Below are 6,498 nucleotides of genomic sequence, written 5' to 3'. Positions count from 1 at the left end.
GAGAAAGAAATTAAGGGAACAACACCTTTCACAATAGCAATAAATATTATTAAATATCTTGGTGTAACTCTAACCAAGCAAGTACAATACCTGTATGACAAGAACTTCAAGTCATTGATGAGAGAAATTGAAGAAGATATCAGAAGATGGAAAGATAAAGATGTAGAACTCTCAGCTCTCCCTGTACCATGCCTGCCTCAATGCTACCTGCTCCCACCTTGATGATAAAGGGCTGAGCCTTTGAACCTATAAGCCAGTCCCAATTAAATGTTGCTCTTAAAAATAAGAGTTGCATTGGTCATGGTATCTGTTAACTGCAGTAAAACCCTAACTAAAACCTATAAGCCAGTCCCAATTAAATGTTGCTCTTAAGAATAAGAGTTGCATTGGTCATGGTATCTGTTAACTGCAGTAAAACCCTAACTAAAACAGAAACCAGAAACATACAATAGAAAAAAGAAAGCATCTTCAACAAATGGTGCTGGTCTAACTGGATGTCTGTATGTAGAAGAATGCAAATAGAGCCATATTTATCACCTTGCATAAAATTCAAGTACAAGTGGATCATAGACCTTAACTAATAACTAGATATACTGAATCTAATACAAAAGGAAATAGGAAATAGTCATAAATGCATTGGTTCAGGAGATAATTTTCTGGACAGAACACCAATGGCTTAGGCTATAGCATCACAATGATAAATGGGATTTTATGAAACTGAAAAGCTTCTGTAAGGCAAAGGACACTGTCAATAGGACAAAAAGGCAATCTATAAATCGGAAAAAATATCTTCAATAATGCTACATCTAATAGAGGACTAATATCCAAAATATATAAAGAACTCAAGAAGGCAGACACCACCAAACTGAATAATCCAATTAAAGAATGGGATACAGAGGTAAACAGAATTCTCAACAAAGGAATCTCTAAATGTCAAGAAGTACTTAAAAACATGTTCAACATCCTTAGCCGTTAGGAAAGTGCATATCAAAACAACCCTGAAATTCCATCTTACCCATCAGAATGGCTAAGATCAAAACTCAAGGAACAACACATCCTGAAAAGGATGTGGAGAAAGGGGACCACTTGCCATTGGTGGTGGGGGTGTAAATTTGTACAGCTACTCTGGAAATCAATTTGATGGTTTCTCAGATAATTGGAAATAGTTCTACGTGGAGACCGAGTTATTCTCCTAGGCATATGTTCAAATGGTGCTTCACCATACTTCAAAAAAAAACCAAAAACAAACAAACAAAAAAAAAAACAAAAACAAAAAACAAAAAACATGTGTCATTGTGTTCCTAGCTGTTTTAATGGTAATAGCCCGAAACAACCCTGATGTCCCTCATCCAAACAATGGATACAGAAAATGTGGTACATTTACAAGACACAATACTATTTAGCTATTAAAAACAAGGGAGTTGTAAATTTTTCAGGCAATCACAGACCCAAAAGGACATGCAGGGATGGTATGTACCCACTGATAAGTTGATATTAGCCATAAAGTACAGGATACACATGATATATTCCACAGACTCATAGAAGCTAAACAAGAAGGAAGGCACAAGTGAGGATGTTTGATTTTCATTTAGAAGCAGCAATAAAATAGTCAAAGGAGGCAGATGGGGGTAGGGCACTGGTTGAAAGAAGGGCTATGGAGGGGAATGGAAGGATCAGGGTCAGATGTGGGGAGAGAAAACACAGAGGGCCAAGAATGAATGAAAATTTGCAGCTGCCCTGGGGTGGAGGGTAGGGATTATCTATAGGATGTGCCAGAGACATGGGATAGGGAAGGCTCACAGGAATCAATGAGTAAACTTAGGTGAGGCGCCTAACAGTGGGGACATGGAACCTGAAGAGGCCAGCTCCTCTAGCCAGGTAGAACCCTGAGTAGAAGGATAAGAATAAGCCCACCCATAAAACTTTCAACTCAGAAGTTATACTTTCTACAAGAAATGCAGGGACAAAGATGTATCAGAGACTGAGGGAATGGCCACCCAATAATTGGCCTACCTTGAGATCCATGGGCATGCAGCAATCCTTGACACTATTAATGATGCTTGCTTGAAGACTGGAGCCTAGTATAAATGTACACTGAAATGCTCCACCCTGATGCTGACTGAAAGATATGCACAGAAGCAAACACTAGATGAAGCCTAGTAAGGTTCCCAGCATCACAGGGTGAAGGAATGAGGGCCCCAAAGTGGATAGAATCTTCACAGGAAGAACAACAGAGTCCAATAACCTGACTTAGGAGGCTCTCAGCAACTGGATTACTAACCAATACACCTAGGCTGGACCTTCCCCTGGCCTTCCACATAACCAGTAGATGTGCAGCCCTGTCTTCATGTGGGTCCCCGCAACTGGAGCCTGAACTATTCCTAAAGCTGCTGCCTGTCTTTGGAATCTCTTCTTCTTGCTGGGCTTCCTTGTCAGGTCTCAAATAGAGATGATGCACCTAGCAGTGCTGAGACTTGATGTGTCAGGATCAAGAACACCCAGGGAGGTCTCTACCTTCTCAGAGGAAAAGGGGACGGGATGGCAGGAGGGAGTATGTGGGATGGGGGACCAGGAGAGGGGCAAGGGTTCAGAATGAATAAACAAATAAATGGAAAAAGATGCTCTACAGGCTTGCCTACAAGCATTTAATAGAAGTCTTTTCTAAGTTGAGGCTTCCTCCCTTCCAAGTACTCCAGCTTGTATCAACTTGACATGAAACTAGACATCACAATATGCAGATATTAAGCTTTTAATTTTATCTCCTACATTTTAGTATAGAGTATGTTCATTAAAATAAGTAAAATTATAGTGATAGGTAACTTTTAATTTCCATTGTAGTTATTAGGAAAAATAAGGGAGGTTCTATATCTTGGAGAAGAAAACAAATGCATTTTGTTATGAATTATAATTTGTTATATATTGAAACAGTATTTAAATTGCACATTATTTGCTTTTCAAGTGATCTTTACAGTGACCACTAAATTTCAAAGTGATAACTGCATCTTGTGCTTCCTGATAGGCATTCAGATCATCACTGCAATGTGTAATAACTTCTCCACAAAATGTCATCCAGCTGGACTGAATCAAAGTCTACAGATTATGCTCATGTGTTACATAGTTAGGCAGGAAAGGCAAGAAAACCTTCTGGAAAAAAATTTCTGATGTCTAAAATATATTTAACTTTACAAAAAAAAAATCCAATTTTGTTAAACATGCAACTTGAAAGGAAAAACAAAGAAGAGAAAAAAAACTGCTTATAGTTTAAAAGAGATTTTACAGAAATACAAAACAAAATACAAAGTGAAATTATATAACATGGATTCATATTGACTATAAAACCATGACATTTTTTAGATGACTATGTATCAAACAATTTAGAAAATTAAATGTAGAGTACTAATAGAATGATGTCAAATATTTTTGTGATATTGAAAATTTAATAAGAATAATATGATTTTGAGTCCTTGGGTTCTAGACTTATCTTCTTTAATATTTAAAACAAAAAAATAATAAAAATGTCTGTTATTTGCTTTAAGCTAATATCTTAGGGAAGAATGGAGGAAGCATGGCTTTCAGACATTGATTAATGAGATATTATTTATGATATTCTACTTCTGTAAGCTTTATTTTTTTAAAAAAATAAATGTCCTTGAGACATATGTAAATAGCAAATTAAAAAGTGAGAAGAAACAAAATATTAATGAGAAAGCACTTAATAACCAAGGAGAGAAAAAGTTCTTATTTTCACCTAAGTAAATTAACTTTTGTTATTTACAAGTTGAAAATAAAGAGTTGCTGGCGATTGTTTTGTAATTTAAAGTAGTAAAGTTCAAAGTCACCCTTGATTCTTTACTTACTTATAAACAAATCCCGCATTTAACAAATGTTGCCAGCCTACTCTGAGGGATCTATTCAGTGTCCTGTTCATGTAACCTTGCTTTCAGTTACAAATATTGTGCCAGAAGACATTGATATCCCATTATCCTTGGCAGGATTCTTACAAATAGACTGTTTTGGAGATAGTTACAGCCTTGAATCAGTTACAGATCTTGAATAGATGACTCATGGTGTTGGGCCTAACCAGAGGTCTAATCTCCATTCCACCTTCACACTTCAGTCACTGTACACAGATGGAGGAAGACACATTCCTGACCACAAAAAGATGCAAATCATCTAGGTGGGGCTGGGAAGCTAGTAACCACGTTGACAGGACAAGTGACAGGACACCAACTGAGAAATAGTTGAGCTAGTGACAAGGCAAGACTACATTTTGAGAATACAGAGTGTTTTCCACATGACCTTGATTCCCTTTGGTTGCAATTTTTGGGTGTCCATGATTTCCCGAGACTTGAGTATGGGTCTCCCGAGTTTGGGGGTCTTCAAAGACAGAATCCAAACTCTTGGTATATTTGAAACTGGTATCTTATAGCCTATAATATGTCAGAACTACTAAGATTAGTTAGGATAAATAAAAAAGAAAGAATTTGACATTTGTATGATTTTCATGTTACCAAAGTAGTCCTTAATATGGTTTTTATTTTTTGTTTTGTTTTTTCAAGACAGAGTTTCTCTGTGTAGCCCTGGCTGTCCTGGAACTCACTCTGTAGACCAGGCTGGCCTTGAACTCAGAAATCTGCCTGCCTTTGCCTCCCAAGTGCTGGGATTAAAGGTGTGCGCCACCAATGGCCAGCAATATGTTTTATCTATCTGTCTATATATATACATATATTTATAAATTATATGTATATAATTGTAATATAATGTAAATAATATATGTATATAATATAATTTATAAATATATACTTATATAAAAATCATATATACATATACACACATACATACTGAATATAGAGAGAATAGACAAGAGTGAAAGTTTTTTAAAATAGTAGTTAAAATAAAGCAGTTTTTATAATTGAATATTTGCTTATTATTTGTATATATATATTGCTTATTATTTGTGTATCGATATACACACATACTGATATATAGAGAATATACAAAAGAGTGAAAGTTTTTTGAAACAGTAATTAAAATAAAGCAATTTTTATAACTGAATATTTGCTTATGAGAGTTTTGTTTAAAATGTTGGCAAGTAAAATTATTGATATAAGGAGCAGCAAAGGGAAAGAGGCTTCACAAAATACCTGAAATGTGAGTTTCTCTATTTGTTTCTAATGAGAAAAAAATGTGCATAAAACAATTTACAGTAAATGTCTGATAAATGACAGACTGTTTTTTAAAAATCTAATATTTCAGAAGCATATACTTAAATATAGAAAAGCTGGCCATTTTTCCTAAGTCCTAACAAATCCTAACTTTTTTTTACATATGAAAAACAAACAAAGTAAAAACATGAAATGTAAGCAAATATAAGAAACAATATACAAGTGTAGAAATGAGCCAATGAAGGAAAATTGGAATATGGCTTCTTAAGATGCTCAGTGAGCCCAAACAAAACAAAGAAAGCAAGAAGAAAATGATGGTTGTACATGAGAATAAAGATATTACAGGAAAGAAAAGGAATTCCAGAGATTTATACCAACCAGTTACACTTTCCAGAAGAAATAGTCAAATTTAAATGTTAACTTGATCATTTCAAAGGAGCAGAAAATAAATGAAAAATAACAAAGCATGCGTGAAAAAAGCCTATACTTTACAGGTATAATTGAAAAGTGGCCTTGGGTATATTAGGTGAAACCAAAGGCAGAGAAGAGAGAGGAAAGGGAGAGGAGAGAAGGAAAAAAATCAGCAAGGCAGGAAAAGAAGGCCTAGAGGAGAGGGAAAGAAGTAGATATTGATATAAAGACACACAGAGTTCGATTCCCCAAAGAGGAAGAACAAATGAATATACAAATTTAGAGCTAAAAGAAATTCAGCTAGGACAAATCAAGAATTACAAAGTTGCCAGATAGTATATTTAGAAATGAATGGAAGTGTTAGTATGTTCATAAAAACCTGGTCAGTCAATTATTATCAAGTTATGTAGAGTGAAAAATTATAAAGACCATTTTATGAAATATATGCAGGCTTTTTCTTTACCCTAGACCTGAGCAAAAGAATGCAAGTTCCAGAAAGCAGAACTGAATGTAAAATTTCAGGCCTTCACTGCCCCGAGACACATTCCGGTTGGAGGACATTATTCCTGAATCAGAGGACACTTGCTGGATTAACATTCCTCAAGCCTCAGGGTGGGGAAGGCCCAAAGCAAGAAGACACATTCCTGACCACAGAAAAAGATACAAGTCATCTAGGTGGGGCTATGGCAAGTGAGAAATAGTTAACCTGAAATAGTTGGTAATGACAGGGTAGGGCACAGTGACATGGTAAAACTATATTCTTGAGAAGAATGAGTGTGTAGAGTGATTTTCACATGGCTCTAAGTCATTTGGGGTGGGTTCCTCTGAAATGTTCCACTATTTTTATGTTATGTATCCTTGACAACCACTCATCCCCCTTCCCACTCTCCTGGTTTGTGGTTTACCCTTTTAAAAACCCTCC

Source organism: Arvicanthis niloticus, unplaced genomic scaffold (genome assembly GCF_011762505.2).
Source record: "Arvicanthis niloticus isolate mArvNil1 unplaced genomic scaffold, mArvNil1.pat.X pat_scaffold_115_arrow_ctg1, whole genome shotgun sequence".
Classification (NCBI taxonomy): Eukaryota; Metazoa; Chordata; class Mammalia; order Rodentia; family Muridae; genus Arvicanthis; species Arvicanthis niloticus.
This window is presented reverse-complemented; position numbering follows the sequence as displayed.